At 36.9% G+C, this 26001-nt stretch overlaps 1 pseudogene across 1 annotated transcript in view; it reads left to right on the plus strand.

Moving 5' to 3' along the window:
* The first annotated feature begins 726 nt into the window (after positions 1–726).
* Positions 727–26001, plus strand: part of LOC110597324 (la-related protein 1B pseudogene) — a 26954-nt pseudogene continuing 1679 nt past the window's right edge. The window contains exons 1-3 of the transcript XR_013424008.1: positions 727–4384; positions 6512–6605; positions 15207–26001. The exon at positions 15207–26001 is cut by the window's right edge and continues 1679 nt beyond it. The product of XR_013424008.1 is annotated as a la-related protein 1B pseudogene (transcript). The remainder of the gene's footprint in view (positions 4385–6511; positions 6606–15206) is intronic.

Raw genomic sequence — 26001 nt, forward strand, 5'->3', positions numbered from 1 at the left:
CTAAACTGTGGGCAATCAAAAATAGCAACATTAGTATGTTGATTTTAACAATATAAATCAAATGTTAATGTACATTTAAAAGTATCTACTGAAGATTTAAAACTGCATTAGACCTTACTTAGGTGAAATGATGCTAAATTTTGTGTAGAGCTAATTACAGATGGTTGTTTATATATAATAGAGAGCTAGGAACAGAGGCCATCCCTTTATGGTACATCTAGGAACACAGTACTTCCTTTGTCTCTGTCCCATTTTTATACAGGAGTATAATGCCAAGAATGTTTTCCAGATAAGGTGACATTCAAGGTGAGACCTGAGGGATAAGTATGGAAGGTCAGGAAAAGCCATTCCAGTAGAAAGTCATGACTGTTTCAAAAGTAATTTATTATTATTTGTTAGCCATTCATTCAACAAGGATGTATTGAATAACAGCCATTTCAGCATAGATATGTCTTAAAAAAACTCTTCAAAATCTGGGTTCAACAGTTCATTGTTTGAGTTGTTCTGAAACTATGAGCAACAAAGTTCTCTCATCTTTACAATTCTTTCCTCTTTGCCTCATAGTGAGAATTTTCCTTTGTTTTTTTTTTTTTTTTTTGTCTTTTTTAGGCCCTATATTAATATATTTTAAAATTATATGTAAAATTGTTAAATATATTATATAAAATACATTACAAATGAATTTGGTGTTTGTTCCATCTAAAAACATGTTTATTCATAATAACATTGTAAGATAAATAATCTAAAACAAAAATAATGAATTCATGAAGTTTCCTTATGAAGTTCAGAGTTGTGAATAAGGAATCATAAAGATTCATTTATCCTTTAACTATTATGATCAATAAAAACAATCAGTAAGATTACAGTATAAGAAAATATGAGAAAGCAAGTCTTTTCATGTTATATAAATTTTAAAATTGAAAACAACCACCTTTTATCAATAAGCTTTTTCTTTAAAAATAAAAATAATACCATGCCACTAAAACTTTCAGGAATCTAATCTGAGTATATGGGAATGCATTTCAGGGCAGTGATGAAAAGTTGCAACAAAAGCAAAGGGAAGGAGTAAGGTGGGAAAATGTGCTCTTTACTTCACATGCTCCCATATGGAGAGATAAGATTATATTTCAGCCTCCTGTCCACCTTTATTCATTTGGGTCCAGAAGAGTAAGAGAGGCTCACTGATGAGGGATTTGAGGAGACCCTAGACAAAAATGACTTAGTCTATGGCTTATTTTCTAAGCAGCTTTCCTGAACAGAGGGTCCCTTCTGGACTATTAAGAAGCCCATAATCTCACTGGTTAATGTTACTCTAATGTGAATGTTAGGAAACTACAAATACATCTATATCTATCCTCTGATATTTTACAACTAATAGTTGGTATTTGACCTCCATGTTTTTGATCTTTGAACTTGCCTCTCCATTATTTTCATACCATTACTGAGTTTGCAACTTTGCACAGGACACTAAACCCACCCTATCTCAATGCACAGAACAACTCATATGTGAAATGAAGATAATTTTGAGGGTCTAGTTAGTATTATTAATATTTAGAAGTTCTTAGCCTAATTCAGTATATAGCAAGCACTATTTAAGTGTTATTAAATAAATAAATATAATTGATTTTTTTACAACTTCAGCATATCCATGGTTTATCTCATTATGTCCCTGTTATATAAAGACAGAAATTTGTAATGTTCTCAAAGCATAACAATGAGTATAGTGTGAGGCCTGTATTATAGGGAAATAGGAGGAGGAGTTAGACAGCTGTTGCTGCAGGCTGGAAGAGATGAGATGCAGATAGGAGCTAAATGAGCAATTCTACAAAGATACAATGAATATGGCAGAAAGATTGCTTTGGGAAATCTTTCCTATTGTTTACAACACTTCCACATAAGCCTTTCATAAACTTAAAATTAGGTACAGGTTTTCATTGTGGTCAGTTTACTTTATCAACAACCTATAGGCAGCTTCCATGTCCTCTCACACAGGCATGTTTCACATGGAGTGGATGAAATGGTGGCTTTCAATGTGAAGTCTCCATGTCCAAATTCTGAAACCCATACAGATTACACTGTTAAGGAAAATATTATCTTTGCATTTGTAACAAAGTAAAGGGTCTTGAGATAAAGAGATGACCCAGAATTATCTGAATGCCATAGCAAATGACTTGTTACTCTAAGAGATAGGAAGAGGAAAATTTGGGACAGACAGAAGAACCAATGTCACCCAATGTTATCAGCCATAAAACAAATACATGGATACTGAAGGGCCAGAAATTATTAATGAGACTTTAGAATTGGATAAAAGTTGAAGACTGGAAGAATTTGGAGAATCATGTTTTTAAAAAAAACATCTAAAGAAACTGTTGGTAGACAGGAATTCCAAAACTGGTCTGGTGAGAACTTAGAAATCTCTAGTGTCTTAGTTGATAAATATATTCCATAAACAGAATATTGGCATAAATATGAGTGTTGGGTCCCCTCCTGCTGTGTGTTAAGGGAGAAGTGAAGCATATATAATTGGGAATGTGAGGAAAGGTAATTCTGAAATACAGTGATCAAAACTTGTCTTGAGTTTTGTTCTTTTTTATGCAAAGCAGAATTTGTGATGAACTTTAGCTTAAAGGATTCCCAAGGAAAGTGTTAAGGGGACAGCCTATTTTTTTATTTTTTTGGAGCAGGAGGGCAGGGAGGCGGAGAGGGCGTCCAGGAGCACAGGGGTGTGGGGAGAGTCCTAAGCTGCCATTGCTGGGCCACAGTATGCCCCAGGCAGCTATGCCCCTGCAGGCGCAGGTGCTCCTGCAGGCCTGGGTGCTCCACAGGGTTCACAAGATGTGGGAGACCCAGGGCCCTTTTGTCGGGGAGCCACCAGCCAAAGATACCCAGGAGCTGCTGGGCCGGGGCCCTGAGGAGAGGCTGCCACTGCCCAAGGAGAACCCCTGGACCAAAAAGCCTCCTGAGTGCTTATCCCTCTCATTACTGGGCGCTGCAGCCTGGGATGGAGACCTTGCAGGCAGAGCTCAGTATAAATGCAGGAAAACTCTACACAAGGAAATCCAATAAGGACAGTGATTTCCGCGATATGGCAAACTGGCCAAAACTCAGAGAGTTAGTGAGCACTGGAAAAGCCGTTTTGCAGTCTCAGAGTGTGTCCTCATCCAAGGAAATAAGAAGGAACAAATTAGAAAAGGAAAAAAGGAGAGAAGGTTGAAATGAGGAGTAACAGATCAGAGAGTCAGGAGAGACCTGGATCCTGCAACAGCTCTCTGTGTCAACCTGAAGCAAATAAGTCCTCCTATAATAACAGGAGACATAACACATAAAGTTGGGGGTGAGACAGAGAAAAAAGAGATGATCAAGATGAACTGTCCAATGTGCAGAGTGAGGGGGTCATATCTGACTTTCCTTTAGGGGTCAAGGAAGAGGACCAGGATGAGGCAGAGGAAACCCCCGAGTGCACTTTGATTATTCATATGGTTACCGAGAACATGGTGAAAGAACAGATCAGCCATTTCAAACAGAAATTAATGCCAGTATGATGTATTACTATGAGGACAGTACAGGTGTATCATGTAGAAGAAGCATTGCTTAAAAAATATTTAAGCATTGAATTTAATATTACTTTAGTATAGAAAACTTGGAACATGACTTCTTTCTTCAGAGAAAGATGGATGAACAAGGTTTCTTGCCTATTTCACTGATTGCTGGATTTCACTGTGTTCAGGCTCTCACCCAAACCTTAATCTCATTTTAGAGGCCCTAAAGGATATCACAGAAGTAGAAGTTGTGGATGAGAAAATGAGGAGAAGATAGAACCAGAAAAGTGGCCAATCCAAGGCCCTTCTCCCAGAAGTATTCCACAGACTTCTCTCAGCTGATGGATTGTCCAGAGTTTGTGCAAGGACAAGCCTTTTGCTCACATGCAGTCAGGGTGATGATCTACTGATGCCCTGGATGTCATCCGATGGGGATGTTCAATATAGCAGGTGGCCCACTGAAATGCATTGTAAATACTGGAACAAATGGTGCTGTAGAGATGGAAGCCACCAGACTGTCTTCTGTGTGAGAATATCCACTTCTGACCCCTGGGCTGCATGACAGTGGAGATGACCACCTGTGCCACGACCTGAGACACAGCTGAGGACCCCTGCTGACATTCCAGGAGCTGCCTGTTCTTTTCTGTGTGGCTGGACTTAGACAGCATGGCTACTTTTATTTGAGGGGGAAGCTAATTGTTATCACTGTAGAAATACTTAAAGGTTCTGTCTTTTGTTTCCAGGCATATGTACTTGTATCCAAGTCAATAAAGCAGAGACAGAAAGGAATGTGTAGCATTTCTCAGCTTTCCAGGCCTTTGGCTGTTGATCTGCTATTTGCCATGGTGAACATTGCATAACTCACATGTTAAGATGTTTGAATGGACTGTAAGATTTATTAATGTGGTCATTTAAGGGGTAAGAAATTAAATAAATAAGCAAGGGTATTTTTCCAATATTCTTTAAAATGTATTTTTGATACATCAGTATAAATCCTGCCCATCAGAAAAAGCATTAATGATGGAGAGTTTCACAGAATTTTTTTATCTCATATTTCTTTGTCAGCCATGTACTTCTAATTGCAGCAAGCAACTTGGGCAAGTGTTTTAAAAAGTTGAAGAAATGTGTCATTGTGTGGCTGCTTGTTTTTTATAGATATAGTGGCTGATTGTAAAAGTTAAAGTTATTTATTATGTAAACTTGGGTTCAACATGCCATTTTTAACCAGCTTATGAAGAATCATTGGTAAGATGGATAATATAGAAAACACTTTTTCCACAGGATAGTTAATTTAGGTCAGTCAAGTTGGTGGTGCCTGTCCATTAATATTTATGTATTGTTAATAAAATTACAAGAACAAAATCATAAAAAAGAGTCAATCTGGTCAACTTTATGCTGAAAAATTTTGAATCATGTATCTATTTAAAGATTTCACCAGAAGCCAAAACTACAAATGGTGCATGAAAGCTATGTAGATGACTGTTCTTTCTAATAATGTGTATCTTTGTGATGCATACAGATAGACGAGCAGATTTTTGAGAATGGTTTAGTTCAGAAATAGCACTGATAAAACCAGATTTTTTTGTATGTAGGCTAACAAAAACAAAATTCAGGCATATGTTAGAAACCATTAGACTTCCAAAATTCTGAAGGCAAGAATTAAGGATGTTGAGCCATTAAGCTGAAAATATGTATGACCCTTTAAGGAAAAGGCAGAATGGACTTTAAGGCAGATTCTTGTGGATCAAGGGGAAGAGTGAATAAACTAAATGGAATCTGAAGCCTGTGGCCATCTTTGAGTCTAGTGAGGGGAGCTGCAAGTCAAAGATTACCATCCAGGCCTTAAAACCTAACAAAATTTTTCTTGCTAGATTTGAACTTGATTAGGACTGGTGAACCTCCTTTACATATAATTTCTTTCTTCTAAAATGGAATATATATGTTATATCAGTCCTACCATCAATTTTGAAGGCAAATAATTTGCTTTCTAGATTCATAGTTCCACAAATGGAGAGTAATTTTATCTCATTTTGGATTATATCCAGTGTCTCACCTATTTAAATGAGTTAAATGATGAGTTGTAACTTTTGAGCTACAGAGATGATGATATAGAGATGATGATACAGAGATGAGATTCTGGTTGAGATTTCTGGGGATGGTAGGATTGATTAAATATATTTTGCACATAAGATGCACATGAATTCTGACAGGCCAGAGGATAACTACAGTAGGTTGAACTGTCACTTCCATAAAGATATTTTTTCATCTGAAACCTTGATATTGGTAAATGTTAACTTCTTTGAGAAAAGAATTTTTGCATATGTAATGAAATTGAGGTTTTTCAATTAAGAAACCAGTCTGGATTATCTTTGTCTGACCTAAATCCAATAAAAAGTGATATTATATGGGTATGCCAGAAGAATCTTTGATATAACAGAAAATGAGATCATATAAAGAAGGGAAGGATGTGATGTGAACACAGAGGGAGACATAGATGTAGTGTGACTACAATCCAAGAAAGATGAGGAATTTCAATGATCAAAGAAACTGGAATATTCAAGGGAGGAAATTTCCTCTACAGAATGTGGAGGCAATGTGGCCTTTCCAACATACTGATGCTCACTTCTTTCTTCCATGGTTGTTAAGAAGTAAATTGGAATTTTATTACAGCAAACACAGGAAACGAATATGCCCTAATAATTTTCTTTCATATTTAATTGCATATCAGGACTATTTCTCTGAGGTCCTGGACTAAAACAACTGAGAAAGATTTTATCAGCTGGATCTGAGAATCATAGATATTTCTTTCAGATATGTTAAATATAAGATGTCTCGAACATATTTAAATGGGAATATTATGTAAGCACTTCAGTGTATAATTCCAACGACAAGTAAAAATGCCAATGCTGATTATGTAAATGTGGTAACATTAACACTAAGAGGTATGAGACCAAATTTATCCTGTTTTACAGGTTATGACTTAAAAAAAAAGAGACGGGTAAGCCATTTCCTGGAGGATTTCAGCATTTCAAGTGCCATAAGAGAACAAGAGGTGTAGAAGAAATAGTAAGTGAGAATGTGTGGCTTGTCTTTCCAAGAGTCCCAGCTGTATCCCATCTTTGACCTCATTCTTGACTTTTTGTCTTAGCTTTTCTCATCTCTGTCCTACACTATTTCTAGATTGAACACCATAGAATTTAAATTAGTGATAACAGACCCTCACTTAGTGTTGATGATTGTTTCATATATTTGGTATAAATTCTTTCATCTAATTTTTAAACATGTTTAAAAGTATTTTAAAACTTTTCTTAATTAAAGGCCTGTGTCATATGAAATTGAAACCCAAAGAACCAAATTAATAGTGTCACAATAAATTATTTTTCTGTTCAGTTTTTAACTGCTGAAAGGGAGAAAAAAGCATAAAAAATGTACTGGAGAGGTAATAAGTAGAAGACAATCATAGAATACTAATAGGACAATAATAATTGATTACTTAAAGAGATAGAGGATGATAATGGTTGATAAATTTTCTTCAGTTACTTTTCTTGTCTGTCCTACATTTGGAGCTATTTTTTTCACTTCTGTCTTTTTGAATGCCTTAAAAGCCTTTCTCTTTCTTTAATACCTTAAATTTACTCTGGGTCATCCTAACATTAGGATATTCATTGTTTTTCTCTCTTATCCTTATGTTTATAACTTTGGTGTATCTGAATCCACCTTCCAATAGTCAATATTCACCTCCTCTTCTTCATTGGGAATTTGGAAACCTAGAAGTAAGGGAATCAATGTCTGCTTCCCTTATTGCTATTTGTGGCTCTATTACTAAAATGAGGCAGGTGATAAAAAGAAGAAGTGTATGATGATTCCAAAGTTATCTCTGAAAGAAGATGGCTGAAGTGCAGACATAACTTCAACCTTAGAAATTGGACCTCTGGTGGATAATCAACAATATCAAAAGAACCTGTAGTACTTGGGTCATGTGGAGCCAACATAGTTTATAAGCCATTAACCTCCCTATTTAACAAATTTTAAATGAAAAAAAAATGTGTATTTCACATCAAACATTTTTCACTGGACATCATTGCCATTTACATTTATAACTAATATCAATTGATACAGACTTTACTTTAAAAAAATCAAATGTGTTGCTACAAGTAACAGAATATGTGTTACCAGCTTAATGGAAATTGTCCACCAGCACATGGCAAGGATTCACAAACTAGAAGATTTTGACCTTAAATACAATCACAAAATATGGCAAAACTTTCTTCTGTTTTCTCTCATAAGACCGATAAGATATCATTGAAGTTGTAAACTAAGATGTTATAATACATAGCCTTGAGTTGAAGTGTTTCTCATTAATCATAAGTGAAATATTAAACCTCAGTTCTTCAGAGTATGGATGCTTTTAGAGATAATGTGCTTAAAGATGTAATTAAGGGCTTAGGCTGTAGCTTAGTGGTAGAGCACTTGTCTAGTACATGTGAGGCACTGGGTTCAATCCTTAGCACCACATTAAAAAAAATAAAAGTTCTAAAACATTAAAAAAACAGATAACCAAGTTAAAATGTGATCATTATGATGAGCCTTAATGCAATATGGCCAGTGTCTTTATAAGAAGAGCAAGTTAGGATATTGACATGCACAGAGGAATGACCATGGGAAGACAGTGGAGATGGCCATCTACAAGCACAGAAGAAAGACCACAGATAAAATCAAACCTGCTGATGCCATATTTTAAAAAATGAAATTATATTGTACATTAATTCCTCTTGCCTCTATTAGTAAAATTTTATAAAGAAAGATAATATCTTATCATAACCATGTGCTGAGAGAGAAGGGATGGATACTTTATGTCGGGAAGCCCTTCTCCAAGGGTAGCATAGGGTAGTTACTCACTAACAGCATTCTAGTTAATTCATTGAAAAATTCAATTGCTGCTATACCTAACAGAGAAGCAGTTCCAAACACTGGACCTCTAGTAGAGGAGATAAGGTTTTACTTCAGGTCTTTCTCCAGAATCTGCAATTAAGAGTTCTAAGCCAAGCAATGAAAATCACTCTAGGTAAAATATACAATTTGAACTACTTCTTCACACCAACCTCTCCTTTTAGCAATATTTCTAATGAGATTATATGAGATGGGGTTGTAAGTAGAAACCAAACTATATGTAACTTAAAGTGGTTATTTACTGATGTGACTGGAGGTGGTGTATGGCAATCTGAAAGGAAAGTGACCACGACACACAGAGAGGCCAAGAGGTCTTTATTGTGGCAGTGTCTGACTGACAGAAAAGGGAGAGAGAGAGAGAGAGAAAAGAAGAAGAAGAAGAAGAAGCAAGAGGGAGAGAGGAAAGCAAAGTGAGAGAGAGAAAGAGAGTGAGAGAGAAAATAGGGAAGAAAGAGAAAGAGAATTAAAGGGAGAGTGAGAGAGCAAAAGTAAGAGAAGAAAGAGAGAGCAAGAGAGAGGAGCTCAGCAGGAGAGAGTTTTTATAGCCAAAATCTAATGGAGTCTTGGAGCCTGCAAGCTGCCTTGTTGGCATACAGTGATTGAATCATACAGCAGTTGCTAAGGGTGTTTTCTTCTGCTTTTAGGCAGACTGGGCAGGGGATAGATGTAGGTTTCCATTGCACCAGATAGGTGAGGGTAGAGTGTTCAGCCTCCAGTGGGGTTGAGTGTTCAGACTTGAGGCAAACAAGTGATAAGAAACCAGATGAATGAGGGTTGGGTTTTCAGCCCACCCTGCAGCTAACATTTGTTCAGCCTGCTCTGCAACTAACACAATCCCCCATGGACCTCTTACAGTTTTCCCCACCCCTTTCTTTTTTTAAATTTTGACCTCATAAGCAATAGAAATTCAAATTCTATAATGAGACAGACTGTTTTACCTACTTTGCTCCCTGTTCTTTGGACTCTAAGTTGGCATAGAGTCATTTGTGTACTTTCACCAAAAATGTCAGTTCCTGCTTAAAAAATAATAAATAATTTATTTTTAATATTTTCTTTACAATCTTGGTTATAAAAATTTTCTTACCCAAGGTAGTATCCCAGAATAAAATGTAAGTACTTTTTCTTAACTTCAGAGAGGTAGAGGTTCAGCTGGTCATTCAAGCAGGCAGCAGCAGCCAGTCACTTAAAGCCCCTGTCATTTCCTGTTCCAGTTTATTAAACCTTAGGCTTTTCTGCAAGCACATGACTCACATGGAGATCCTTCTGCCAATGAAGAAAGACCAGTTTAAAGGAGCTAGACATTGATATGCAACTTGGCTTGCATGAAGGCCATGATAAATTGCTAACTACACATCATTCATTTTGTTCTAATTCTTGTTCTCAGCAGCTTGAATCATTTTTTTCCTTTACTTCAGGAACAAGATAAAATCAAGTGTCAAAAAGCCCAGTCTTTCTTTCACTGTCCCAGAATCTCACTGCAGAAGCCCAAGGGAGTTTTGGGAAGGAAGTGCTACAGAGTGCAAAATATTTACTTGGCCACACAAGAAGTGCTGTGAGGAGACCCTGAAACTGCTGCTCTAGCCAGTCCTGAACCCTGCTTCTCTGTGCTGGCCTGGGCTCTCTCTGGGACCCCAACACACAGCCCATGCCCAGCCTGGTGCCTCACCATGGCAGGCAGGCACTACCTCAGAAAGCTCTAGGAGGCTATCCTTTCCTACAGGTTGCCCATGAGGGAAACACCTGGGGTGCAAGCTTCTACAGGAACCCTGAACCTGGTGCAGGTCCTTGGTGGCTCATGGCTCCTGAGGCATTGGGAGCTCCTGTGCATTTCCCTCAAGCCCTGAAGTGCAGTAGGAGTTGAAGGGTCCCAGAGCCTGTGCTAGAGCCAAGCTGTGAGATGGTGTTTTATCTGCCACTTGCCCCTGCTTTGCACATTCACAAGGCTGAGTTCCATCTCCACTCCATAAACCAGTGGAAAGAAACTACAGTATTCACAAGAAAGCCTCTCAGGCCCTGGAAGGCCTAGATGATTATTCATGAGGAACAGTTGCCCCACCCAGGAAGGCCTAGATGATTATTCATGAGCCTGAGGCAGTTTGGGCTGGAAAAGGCCTCAGGAGCCCAGGTGAGAGGGAGGCATTTCCAGCTTAGGTGAGCACTATCCAGAGCCCAGGTATGTGGAGAAAGATCACTTGGGCATTGTTAGTCCAAAGCTCATTATTTTAACAGTTTTTCCACACTTACTTGAGACTTTAAGTTTAATTTTAAAGTTTTTTTCTGGGGTCCAAACTTTTCTGAGGACAAGAGGAAATTCTAGGCAGAGAAAGTAAGAAAGGGGAGGCTATAGGTGACACCCCGACTTTCCACAAGGAAAAATTCCACACATTACAAGGATATGGAGAAGGAAACAGAAATGCAGTGCAACATCCACATCCAACTGTGTAGCAACTTTAAGATTCATTTTTGAGATGCTGCAGGAATGGGCCTGGGTGAGGACACAACAGCATAATTAGTCCTGAGTCAGGTAACCAGGAGCTGTGCACTAGGAGGAAGCACCTGTGGAGCTTGGGGCATTTTCTTGACCTGTCCAGGTTCTCTCCAGCCATTGGCATGATGCAGCTTGGGAGGCTGAGATAACCATTGCCTGTGCAGTCCAAGAAATGAGCCACCAGCCCCCCCGGAATAGCCTGTGTTCCTCTTTCACCTTATGGAGAATTTGCCTTCTGTAGCCTTCAGTCTTCAAACAGGCCAGATTAGCCAGTGTAGCAGAACTCAAGATTGGCCAATCACCAAAATGTGTCAGGTATGCAGAGCACTCATTGGCTGTGCTCACCTGGTGAAAACTTAGGAAAAGCTTTGTTGTTGTTCCTAAAGGGATTTTAAATCTCACTAGAATAAGAACCCACTCTTTCACCTTTTGAATCTGAGTCCCTCAGCTTCTAATTCTTCAGGATGCCTAGCACATGGCAGTGGTCTAGTGAATGCTGAATGAATAATTGAAGTAGCATGGAAAAGATCTTTCAAGACCAAAAGAACAGGAACAAATATCCAGCTACTAAAGTGGAAACCATTTTCTCTGAATTAGCATGGAGTACCAGAATTATTAGAGCCAAATGGAATTTGTTAAATTAGTGAATAATAATTTATTGAAACAAGCTCTGTGACAAGTCTAAGTCACAGGGTGAACTTTAACAAAGAAAATTCCCCTCACTTTCTTTTTCCTTATGGCTTTATGTTTTACTTTTAAATTCATGATTTTCTTTCTTTGTTTCTTTGTTTCTTTCCTTTTTTGGTACTGGAGATTGAACTCAGGGGCACTCAACCACTGAGCTACATCTCCAACCCTATTTTTGTATTTTTTATTTAGAGACAGGGTCTCACTCACTTGATTAGCATATCTCTTTTATTGCATCTGGCTTTGAACTCATGATCCTCCTAACTCAGCCTCCCAAGCTGCAGGGATTACAAGTGTGTGCCACCATGCCAGAACCAAGATCCATTTTGAAATAATATTTGTACATGCTGGAGTTTAAGGGGGAGGTTTGTTTCTTCCTCTCCCCTTTATTTCTTCACCCACACCCTTTCTGCCTGGGATGTCCTCTAGTCTAACACTATTTTATGAAAAGACTTTCCTTTATTCACTAAGTTCACTTTTCCATTTAAAATAAAGTGGTCAAATTAATTATTAGAGGAAATCTCTGTTCCTTTGAGCTTTATTAATCTTTCAACCCATTTCCCCTGACATACACTCCCTTAGAGCAAAGTTACCTTTCATATAATATATATGTAAAGAAGGTCATCTAGTTGAAATTCAGAATTCTTGTGTTGGATATAGTTCAGTTCATGGGATTTTCCCATGAAAACTATAGGGAAATGTGTAGAAATTCTTAGTATAAAAAATAAATCCTTAGTGTATCAAGCATGACTTTTTTGGACAAATGTAAAAAACTGAGTTTTGCTTCACTTGGAATGGGGGTAAAAGAGTAGTTTAGGTCTCAATAAACAAAACAACAACTGGTTAATCTTTGTTTTGGATTAACACACAGAGGGGTAAAATAGTAATTGTGCCACCATTTAAAATAGAATATTTGAGATGTAGGTCAAGAGGTAAGCCTGGAGTGAATGTTTTTCCCCACACAGAAATCTTGACTCTCAATAAGATCATTAATGTTTGTCAGAGAGACAATATATCAAACAAGAGTAAATGATATGGATGCCCTGTGAAGTTTCAGATGTTTGTGGATCCAGTATGCAAACAAATACATAAGCAAAATACATTTGAAAGAGTTGTATTCTTCAAGTCCAGAGTTTGAAAATCTTTTCAGTTTTAAGATAATGAATCAGAAAAAAAAATCATATAGTATACTTAAGAACTATTCTCTGAGAATGTGTGAACTCACTTCATTGGGCTATAAACTTGTGAGATTTGAAAATTAAGCAGGGCTTGTTCTTTAGTAAGAGACCTCCACAAATCACTTGCTCAAAGGGAGGAGAAGCAACAGTAGCAACAGAATATAAGAGATTAAAAGTGGCCTGGTTATTTTGAGAAAATGATTTGGGAATTTTTCTTGAAGCATGCTTATTTTAAAATGCCAAAAAAAGACCCAACCATGTTTATACACAAGCAAGTAAACAAGCCCAATACCTAGTGAGGTACTGGTCACTGCATCATACTAGAGGAGGTGAAAGCAAAAAAAAACTTTACTTTGGAGAGTCGGTTTAGAAAAACTCCTACATTGTGAATCAAACTTTTTGTATTTTTAAGTCACACTTCTGGCACTAAATAGCTGACTGTCCCTGGGTTAGTCAAGGAATTTTCTAGATCTAGATTTCCTCACCTAGAAAATTAAATATTTGGACTAGATGACACTTAGAGTTTCTCCTACCTCTGAAATTTTGAGCTCTCTTCCTAGACTATAAATTCTTTCTTCCTATATTGCTTCTCCATTGATTCTTCAAAATTTATTGATGCCCTATTTTGTTCCTGTACTGTGACACAAAGGCTCTTATGTTATATGATTTAATTTATGTGAACTGTTTAGGGTAAACAAATCTATAGAAATGAAGGTAGATTAGTAGTTACTAGGGGCTGAGAGTAGAAGATATTGAGAGTGATGACTAATGGGTCTGGAGTTTCTTTTAGGAATGATACAAATATTCTGAAATGATAGTGTTGATGGTTAATTGGTAAAGAATGAAATGGATATATACAGCTTTGCCCTTATTTTACCTCACAGTATATTGCCAGTACATAAAGCCAACTGTGATAGAGTAAATTTTGGCACATAATCTGAACTTGACTGTGATGATAGTGGGAATCAGGAAATCATTACTTGAGAAAATACAAAGGGAGATAGTAGATTAATGATCTAAATGGTTCAACATTTTAAGTTAGGGAGTAAATTCACTTCCCAACACCAGAATTCATGAGGCACCACTGAGGTTTCAGAGAGAGTTGTTATCTGTTCAGGGAAACCCAGAATTTGTGAGTTGCCACTAAGATTTTAGTGTGGATTTTTATCTGGTCAGGAAAAGCCAGGCATGGGTGAGTTCAAGTCATGAGCATGCATTCCAAGCAAGTTTAAAACATGAAAATATGGCTATACTAAATAGAAATCCTAATATTTTACAGAAAAAAAATGAATCTTTTATAACTTTTGACAAGATGGTTCCTGATCTTAAGAGGAAATTAGGCTGGTTTTATTATCTGACTATGTTTTTTTTTCTAGAAGATGATATTAGGCCTCTCATACCCTACATCACTTCCTTCATTCCTTCATATTCCCCAGGGATCATTCTTGCATCTACCTTTAAGGTTCTCAGCAGGGGAGAGAGAGAGAGAGAGAGAGAGAGAGAGAGAGAAAGAGATAGAGAGAGAGAGAGAGAGTCAAAATGAAGGGATATTATCTCCCCATCCAGTGAAGATGGACAAAACCAGGCCTGTCTGGATACCTGATCCTGGGTGTGTTGATAAAACTTAGTCAACTTGTGAAAATGTCACAAGAAGATGGGTTCAGCCTCTATGTCATGAGGCCCTTGAAAGCACCTGGTAGAAGAAAGTGGTTGTAAAGGAAGTGATATCATCTCACTCTTTTCAAGTAAGTGTCCTCACCACATTTCCTTCACTATGGAACTCACTGAACTTGGAATCCGGGTAGCTAGGCATCCAAAGCAAGACACAGTGCCAGTCTTCTCACTTGTCTTGAATCACCACATACAGAGTCATACTTTCTTGGTATCTACTGATATGTGGATAGACAAATGCCATGAAAGCACTGAGGAGGGATCTTTCCTCAGAATGAAGGTACGGGATCATTACTGGGACATGACAACTGTGGTGACTTTGCCCAAGGAGACCACAGTTGAGACAGGATAGACACCATCAGATGACACTGTGGATAGACAAAGACCCTCTCCAGGTGTGTGTGTGTGGGTATGAGTGTTCATGTATGTTTGTGGATGTGTGTTTGAACTTGGGTTTGTTTTTTTCTCATAATACCTAAGAATGTGGAAGGAAAACTATTTTTTTGTTTTAATTGATTGTTCAGTAGTGAGTCATTTTGCTAATAGTTTCTGATTCTTTGTTGATATATCTTTCTTCATCTGTCATCCTAGATAGAAGAAAAAATAATGCATCACTGGATATATCCTGTCTGATGAAAACATTCCCAGCATTCATCCTGGCAGATTTATGAATAGACTGCTGTTTCCTTGCAGATGAGGAACTCCTGCTATGTTCACAAGTTTCAATATTGCTCCTGAAATTTGGCCACTACCAAGAAGGTGCTTGTGGTTTTGTGTGAAGATGTGTACCACCTCCAAGCCCCCCGAAATGGCCTTCTATTGGCTTGGTGAAGGGAATGTTGAACATCACTGTGAAACTCAGAAATTACTGTGAAAGGTAAGGTTTTAAGAGGAAATCACTGCCTGGATAGATAGAAATCCAAGTAAAATGAGCAGTAGAAGTAATTAATTGTCATAGTCTTGGTCCTGTGGAAAATGTCTGCCCATGGCTTTGTTCTTCTCTAGTTTTCTGTTCTCACAAATGTGAGGTAGTGGTTTGCCTCAGGCCTCTCTTTTGTGAAGCCTCAGGAAAATTAGTTTTGAAATTTGGATAAAGGGACTTCATCTGTCCCTCACTGGTAAGGCGCTTGCCTCACATGTGTGAGGCACTGACTTAGATCCTCAGCACCTCATAAAAATAAATATATTGTGTACCCATCCCAAAATAAAAATATAAAAATAAAAAATTGGTGGAGTCTGTAAACTGCATCTAGTTAGACTTGTGACATTCATGAAGTGAGAATAGAAATCCTTTGTGTCAAATGAGATTTTCCTGGCAATGAATTAGATAAGACATAGATAGTTGAGTTCTTCCTTGGCTCAAATACACACAACGAACCTACCATTAGTACACACTAGGTCTTTAATTTGGAAAGAAGAGCACTATTGAGTTTCAGTCATTTAAACTTTCCTTATTTTCAGGAGGGGTATTGTATGTGTCAAAATTCCGTTAACTGTTAAGTTCACAAGATTTTCCCTTTGCAACATTTTCTCCTATAAAACTATGCTCCTAGAGAGCTGAGATATTGTTCCCAAGCCCAAGGTTTTGGGGAGAGAGAGTCCCGGCCAGAAATATAAGCTTGCTTTAATTGGATTAATAATTGGAGTTGGTGGTCTTTTCTTTGTGTCATAATTTAACAGAGAATAAGGGGATATGTCTGAATCAAGCTTTGTCTTCTCAATCTAAAGAAGATGGACAAAACTAGGCCTGTCTGGAGACTTGGCAACTGGTGTGTGGTATAAGTTTTTCAAGTTGTTAAAATGTCACAGAAAGATGGGTGCAACCTTCTTCTAATGGGGCCCTTGGAAACAACTACTAGGAGAAACTGGTTGCCAGGGAAGTGACCTCATCTCACTTCTGTCCACTTAGTGACATCCCCTTGTTTCCTTGGCAATGGAACTCCTTGTAGTTGGAATTCAGATAGCTAGGCACCCAGAGCCAGACATGATTCCAGTCTCCTCACTTGTTTGGACTCACCAACTACAGAGTCATACTTTCTTGGAATCTACTGATCGGTGGGTGTTGAAATGACACGAAAGCACTGAGGATGGGCTTTTCCTGAGAATGAAGGTACAGGATTACTGCTGGATCATGAGAACTCTGGTGAGTTTGCCTATGGACACTAGAACTGAAACAAGAGAGGAAATTTTATCTGACCAAGAGTATAACCAAACAGTCAGGTGACACTGGATAGTTGCAGACCCTCTCCAAGGGTGTGTGTGTGTGTGTGTGTGTGTGTGTGTGTGTGTGTGTGTGTGTTTGGTTGAGTGTTTGGATATGTGTTTTTTCCTAATATTTCCTTGGTATGTGGATGGATAAGCATTTGCTGCATTTTGAATTGACTGTATGTAGTGAGTCCTTTTGCTGAAGGCTACACTTTTATGCTGATATGTCCCTCTTTCTTTGTCATTCTACTGAGAAACCAAAAAAAAAAAAAATGCAAAAAAAATGCATCAGTGAATGTGTTCTGTCTAATGGAAACATTCACAGCACTTATCCTGGCTAATGAATAGAATGCTGCTTGTCTTGTGGATGGGGAAGAGCTTCTTCATTTATTTGTTCCTCTATTTTTCCTGAAATTTGGCAACTACCAGAAAGGTGCTGATTGATAGGTGTAAACATGTTTACCAGTTTCATGCCATCTGAACTGGCAATCTGTAGGCTTAATGAAGAGAATGCTGAGCATCACTGTGAAACTCATAAATCACTGTGAAAGGTATGGCTTTTAGAGGAGAACCCTGAGTGGATTGATTAATATTTAAGCAGGATGAGCAGCACAAAATACTAATTGCCATAGCTTTAGTTCTGTCAAAAACTCTTTCCATAACTTTATTTTTGCCTATTGTTCTGTTCCCCTGAAGGGGAGATAGTGCTTTGCCTCAGGGCTCTCTTTTGTGAAGCCTCAGAAGAAGCAGTTTGGAAATTTGCATAAATGGGCTGCAATCTCTTTCTCAGTGCTAAAGCACTTGCCTCACCTGTGTGAGGCACTGGACAAGATTCTTAGCAACACTTAATCAAAAGAAAGATATTGTGCATCAATCCAAAATTCATATTATTTAGAAAGAATAAAGAACTCTGGCTGGAGTCTCTCATTTGCATTATATTAGGTTCCAAGTTTCATGCAATGAGAAGAGAGACCCTTTAGGTTCAATGAGTTAGTCCTGGTTCTGAAGTAGCTAGAAAATAGGTGTTGGGGTTCTTTCTGGCTGAAATATACACAAGAAACCCACCATTGGCAGACACTAGTCATCTAATTTGTGTTGAAGGGCAGAATTAACTCTTGGCCCATTTTCATTTTCCTCCAGTATGGCCTCAAGCAAGTTATTTCCCCTCATCCTGATAAACAGAGTGAAGTCCCTGGCAGGCTGTCCTCACCTGATAAGAGGGAAAGGCAAGAAGATCAGGGTGGAGACCACCAGACCACATCTTTCTGACCCCAGGGTAAATGATGTCATGGAGAAATATTGTGGTAACTGATGAAGATTGAAAGGGGAGTCAAAAGACCCCAAATTTAGTATAAATAATAGAGCTGATGAACAGGGATTCAGCCAGTCAAAACAAGGATGCACTCGAGCTGGAGAGCCTGATGAGGACTTGACATCCAATCACTTGTCATTCTTCCTGATCCTCTGAGTGATTCTCACCACTCTCAAAATTTACTGTTTCATCTGTACCTTGGTGAGAGCCATAATTTCTCCCTATAACCCTCTCCTCAACTGGTCAGCCACTCCACTCCAGGAAAAGCCTGCCTTGGTTCTGGACCTGATCACCGTGGTCTAAGTGAGTGCATCTGCTGGACATAAAGCCTAAAGCTTAAGACTTTTGAACTCAGCATGCAGAGGGAATGTCTGTCGTTAGCCTGTCATGATTAATTGTGTTTTTGCAGTGTTTAGAATTAATCTAGAGTTGTTTCCTGTGAATTGATTAATCTAGAATTGTTTGCTGTGAATTGATTATGTCTATTGCAGTGCCTAGCATTAAGGATTGTCATTTTCTTGATTAAGAACCTATAGAATAAAACTGTATTGAGTAATTTCAGTGAATAAAGTATTGAAAGAGGCAGAAGCATGTAGACATTATTTATTTCTCCCCTAGACTGCATATGTCACAATTTGGCCCCCCTCATGACAGTTGGCATACTCAGCAGTCAAGGAAACAGATACTTAATGTCTGGGAGAAATGTCTTGTCCTGCCTGTGTGGCAACAACATACAAAATTCAGAAACTTATTTTATAAGACAGTTAAACTTATTATGACATTAATATTGGCAATTATAGCAATAACCTAACCGGATATTACACCTTCTGCAAAGACATATATCAAATTGGTAATAACACCATACAGATACACCGTCATATAGCAAACTACACAATGTGCTTCCTAGACAGATACATACAAAAGCACATGAACTGGATAGGAAAGATACCTAGAAAATCAAATTTCAAAAGCACTAAAACAAATAGACACAGATACATCTTTTGTGAGGTATTATAGTAAAAAGTATACTAAATTGGTCTATAGCATATTGACAAAATGAGGAAATTAAAGAACATCTTTAAAAAGAAAGAAAGTAGAAAGGAACTTAGCTCTGCTAGTTCCTGGAGAGAACAGTGCAAGGGAAACTGCCAGGATTTAACAAGAAAACTAAAGAAATAGATATCCTCCCTATCCCACCCAGAGGGAGTTAAGCCAATTATTGCTAGAGCCACTCCAAAATAAATCCCAGGATTGCTAGTTAAAACTATTAATGACATATGTGAAGTTAGAACTAAAGGAAAAACATTAGTAGGAAAGGCAAAAAAGTCTCCCAGACAATTGTGAAGTTTTACTGGTAACTATACTAAAGGTGACCAAAATGCCAAGGAAAAGGGGTCAGATGATAGTGATAACGAACAGGAAGTTGAAGTGAGAACTTTTAGTAGAATACAGCTGCAGCAGTTAAGGAATGAATTGCCCAGAAGCGGGGGGAACAAGATGTAGAATTTTTATCAAGACTGTAGGAACATGGAGCCCACACCATTAGAGTTAATGGAGATGAAATGATGCAATACCCTCTATAGTAAAAAATGAATCTATATATGAGGATTTAGTGGCTGAAACTAGTGAGAAAAGGTTGCAGGAACACACTATCCTGGAATGGATAAAATTAGCTTGAGTGTGGGCATTTCCCATGATAGATACAGGCAGTTTTGGATCACAGATACAATTGATTACACATCAACAGACTAATAAATTAACTAGAAAATTAGGAATATATTTTATGATATACAGTACACACACACACATACACACACACACACACACACACACACACACGTAACATGACATTACAGGAAAAGCTGTTACCTCAGATGAAAAGTCTAATAATTACAGGTGGTCCACCTCATCTCTGAGTAACTTTAACATCAGCATTACAAGGCATGCATACACAACAAGATGTAGTTACTTATTTTAAGGAAGCTAAAGAGCTGAATAGTGCTAGATCTTTTTCTTTCCCAGCTCAATCCTCATCACACCAGTTTACTGTTCCAGCTTAGTCCTCACAAAACCAGATTAGATTCCTTAATCATAATAGCAGACAGCAAAGGCAGCCTTGTGTAAACACAAAGCCACCCAGAAGAAAGGCCCTGTGAGGGAGGGGTTTCACACCCAGGAGGCCCAGGAGCAGTACACCATTAAGAAGACAAGGCCAGAGACTCCACTCAGGATGCAGAGTTCATTCAAACAGAGGACTCATACCAAACAACAAGCAAAGAAGAAAAAACAACAACTTACCCAAACACAACAGCAACTTCAGGCACACAAACACACCAATTTTAATAGGTATATGACATTCAACAGACAAGGAAACCAGGAGTCAGACAACATTTTCAATATTATAACAACCTGGGAATAATAGAATATATATAGATTTACCTTTAAAAAAACAGGAAAAATAGAAACAGGAAAAATAGAAACACAAAAATTCCTAATAGATATAGGAAGCCAAGTAACTATTTTGGGAGTGAAATATAATATTATGCAAAATGATCATAAGATAATAAAAATAGGAAACAGAAATTAATACAAAATGGAAAAATGTAACTATATCTTTATGGGACAGAGAAATCATTAAAACCATGACACTTTTAGCTGAAACATCTTTTAAGTTCCTAGGGATGGACATTATACCTAAAATTTTTTCATCATGGATAACTTACAAAAATTTAAAAATAATATGACCAAGTCTCAGACACACCTAGCTTCTTTACTAATGGACCCTATAGTCCTACCTAAAATTAAACATTGCTTTACAAAGTAATATCCAATAAAAGGAGGACACACTGAAATAACTAATAAAATTGAAGAATTGTTAAGGGAAGACATCATAGAAAGACATATCTCATTTGACTATAATAGCCCAATTTGGCTTATTTTAAAACCTAATGGTAAATGGAGATTTATAGTAGATTATAGAGCAGTCGGTGCACTGATACCACAGATGCCAGGAGGCTTGCCAAACATTACCACAATGTTACAACAAATACATTCCAACAATTTTAATTTTTTTGTAAATATATATTTGTCAGGTATGTTCTTTGCTATCTTCAAAGCAGAAGAATCTAGAGATAACCACATTTTTGTGGAATTCTGTGCAGTATTGCTTCAAAAGTATAGTACCAGATCAAAAAGATTACCACAAGGCTATAAAATAGCCCACTAATAATGCATATTGAACTATCATAATCCCATAAGTATCTTAGAATTAAACATGTCTCAGTATATACATATGTAGATGATTTACTAATAACAGGATATGATAAACAACATCTGCATGAAATTTCAGAGAAACTAATGAAACATTTATTAGTAAAATGATGGACAATCAACAGAGAGAAAGTACAGGGAACAGATCGAATGATAAAATTTTTAGGAGTTTTGGTTACAGCAGAAGAAAGGCAATCCCAGATTAAATTATAGATAGAATATTGGGACTACAACCTCCTACCAATAATAAAGGAGCTCAATAATTGATAGGAATATTATACCATATTTAAATCTTATTTTACAACCAAAATATGCAATAACAAGGAAAACACAGAAATTTATCTGGGAATCACATCACCAAAAACCTTGAGATATATTAAAACAATATATAACAGAATTTAGAAACTTTCATAATCTCCAAGGAACTATGATAGGGGACACCATTTTCACACAGAACTAAGGTTTATGGGTACTTTATAATAACAAAACTAAGCCCCAACCGATAGGATTCTTTTATAAAAGATTTCCATATGCATTCAATAGAGATTCATTATTTGAAAAATTGGCATGGGTTGCTTTTGAGGCACTAAAACCAGCTAAAAGCATGACCAATGATCACATTATATTAAGAACTCCAATTTCACTTAAAGACTGGTGTAAATGCATCCCCAAAAGACACAAAATATTGGATAGAAAAAGAAGTCCTGATGTGGCAATGGTACCAACAATTTCTAGAAGAGTAGGTTCAGAAACTAGGCACATATAAAATTACAGAAGAAGTAGCAAAGCTACCATTTGTACCATTGCTTGATATCCCAACACAACCCACATTGAATAATATAGGCACATGGGGGCCTGGGCACAGTACCAAAATTAACATAAAAGTTACACATGTAGATGCACAACAAACATGTAGATGCACAACAAACAGGGTCACAGACACCAGTACACTTAAACAACACAGTAGATAAATTATCAAAAATAGGTACAATCAAGCTACAAAGGCATTGGAAACTAAAACTCACCAAATATCCATTTAAACGCAAATTTAAAGGAACATGGAAAACCATCAAACATGATAACACAGTAATAAACATTACTGAACATGGTATTATGAAGTTACATGAGCAATTAAGTCCTATAGGAGTACATGCATTATATGACTGGTTCCAAAGACGGAACTTAGATGTAACATGGAATGCCATCAAAACTGCTTTACACAGGTGCACCACATGCCCAAAAATGAAATTGAGATTTAATCTACCTAAAATTCCCCAACCATATTTAGAATATAAAATCTTAATTATAGAATACAAATTGACTTTATAGGACCTCTTAAGGATTTCCATAATAAGTATGTTGCCACATTGGTGGACACATGTACAGGTATTGAGATGACACTTGCAGCTAAGAAACCAACACAACACATAACCATAGAACTTATCCTATGTTGGATAGCAGCTCATGGCATACCCACTATTATAGAATCTGATCAGGTTACCCATTTCACAGAACAATTAGTCAAACATCTAATAACAATTCTTGATATACAACGGAATTATCATTTGTCATACAATCCAACAGCAACAGGGGATTTAGAAATATGGAATGGATTACTTAAAAATGAACTGTTTTCACACAAAGGTGAACCCTTACAGAAAGCCTTACAAGAAGCTACAATGAATTTAAACAATAGACTTGGAGAAACAGGCTCCCCCAAGTTGGGGAAGTTATACCTAGACAAAGTATTCTCCTCACTTTTAATATGCAAGATAACCCCATATTATTACCATACAAAATAAACAAAATAATCAGGAGACATAGGAAAGATTCTAGCACTACACCAGGAGAAATCATATTATAAGGCACAGAAAATACTGTGTGGACATCATCAGGAAGAGGAGAGTTAAAACTCACCAAAATAAAAGACATATACTAATAACCTCTTTCCTCTCTGTACAGGCAGACAGACATGACATTCACACAGTGACAATGTATGTACTGATGCATCAAATATTGCTTTTATCAGTACCATTTTTGACAGCACAGACATCACACCCTAATCCTACACTGTCAATATAGAGTGTTGATATTAATAACATATGGCCTATAAAGAACAAATACATTGAAACTAACAGAATAGTAGATAGTGAGAGATAATTTGTTCAGACATTCATAACTAAAGACTTTTTCTCAAAATATGCTCATTGTAGAACAGACATATACCAATATCTTAGTTGTGATGAATACTATAAAACCACCAAAGCATTATCACCACTGGCACACAGAGATTTAACTGACACAAATACTTTAAGATGTACATACATTGAATATTATAGAAACTTAACTTCCCTGGAGGCCATTTACCCCTTCTGCTTCACTTCACTTAAATCCACAGAAAAAAATTACTCACAGAATTCAAACCTAATGGAACACAGACAACATACATATATGAATACATTACACAAGAACCTATATTTTAAGCAAATGGGTTACAGAATTAAAATTCCTACCACTTTTCTTTTCACCTATGCTCCCACAAACCTCGTGTATAGAGATAAATAACAAGCAATGCATTTTAATATGCACATACCCCAATGGGGATAAACCCTAAGAACCTCCTACACAGACCAATTACATAATCAAACCATATTATTCTGAGAAATAATTCCATCATTACAATCATTCAGCATTTATGTTCACATGTCCTGCAGATGTATGGAACTTCATTCCAGGGAATTATAATGAAAATACCACAGTATGGTGTGTAATAGATTTTCCTATTCTCCCATACTATGGTAAATTTGACTTAGTACATGGGACATCAGATTTTAAGATAGATAATGGCTCATTTCCAACAGCTGAAACATGGTCAGACATATTAGCATTAGGTACACAAACATACACATTTCCTATAATTATTACAGATCCCATACCTCAGCCTTATAAAATGGTGAAACAAATTTGGTCATCTCTAAAACAGAGATGCCTACATTGGGATTACCTTTGCTTCAAAACAATGCACATTGACAGGTACACTGCACAGTTTCTATCCTCAGACACCCTGATGCACAGCCTTATACAAGAAAAACTTCACAAGCATTCTTAGTATGCTCTTTCTTTAACTACAATCAAGAATTTATCTATGTATAGGAATATAAAAACAAACAACTTTGGAGACGTATTTCAAGCTATAGACACCAAATATAATATTTTTTAAAAAAATAGCACAAGATACCACATTCACACATTTCAATAATTTCTCACATTATGCTAATAAATAATATCTTTGCAAGGATAATAAGGAAAACTATACATTAGCATCAGCATGTAAAAAATTCAAGTTAATAAACTATACAACAGGAGAACACTTAACTTATAATGTTTCATGGAATTGGACATACAAATGAACTCACAATGGTATACATTGTGACTTACCTAAGCTACATTCCATGCTTCTAGAAAAGAATCTAGAAGCATTATTTGACTATATCGTACTTCCTAATGCATCATTAATAACACCATGTAGCCCACAATATGATCCCCAAACAGAATCCTGGACCTATAACAAAATGTTGGTGATGTCTCTTCAAGAACTAATGAAAGTAAAAAGACTCATGAATATATCCTATAGTATAGATGACAATAAATGCACATCCAGATTATCTGTATTCTTTATGTGTGACCAAATACCTGCAATACACATGTAAAACACATTAGACTTTAAAACTCCCTTAGACATAAAAAAAAAACAACCAACTATGCATAATACCATACCCAGACAAAGGATCAGACCATAAACTTAAAATAAGTAGAGCTGTATGGATAAATGATTATGTAACACCAGACATACTGATGGAATATAAAAATGATTACACCTATTTCTACCCCAGGTATAAGATAAAAGCAGAAGATAAAAGGCTTTTATCATGGTGAAAAACAGCAGGCATGAATTTTGATAGGGTAGCACAATATAGAGTAGATCACATTAATATGCCATACCATTTCTATATGCTACTATCACAATGGAATAAGCCATGGGAATTAATTCAATATGATTTTGTTGTTTATGCACCTCTATTTAACAGATATTTAATTACCAAAAGATCATGGCAAGAAAAGGAACGTGTATTACCTCTGTCCTTTGAAAGATGTTACATCAAGGAACACCCCTCCAACCATGTATAATTGATAGAGGAGGTATTAATGCCACTATTTACAGCACATTACCCTTCAGGAATGAAACTATATAGAGAAAGTCCAAGATTAACCACAATCACCAGAGCACCTTATATAATACCAAATATACGAATTTCTCTACAAGTAATTGTAAATCCCATAATTCACAGCAATATATGCTAAGGAGCTACCCTCAGGATACAACATGGCACATGCAAAGGAGCTATATAGGACATACCATCAGGATACAACATGGCACATTCCAACAATACAGAGACAACACATTAGGAGAACAAGAGAGATTTTAGAATGGATTGATATAGCTGGACTAGCATTAGGAAAAATTGTTAATGCAAAACATAGAGGACTTGTATGTTAGAATTACAGCCCTGAAACACATTGGAGACAAAGAAATTCATGGAATAAAAATGATTTCTAAATCTTTATATACAATCACAGAAATTATACATCAGGCTTAACTACAGAGGCAAAGTATAGTTCAGATACTAACAGCCCAAAACA

Source organism: Ictidomys tridecemlineatus, chromosome 7 (genome assembly GCF_052094955.1).
Source record: "Ictidomys tridecemlineatus isolate mIctTri1 chromosome 7, mIctTri1.hap1, whole genome shotgun sequence".
Classification (NCBI taxonomy): Eukaryota; Metazoa; Chordata; class Mammalia; order Rodentia; family Sciuridae; genus Ictidomys; species Ictidomys tridecemlineatus.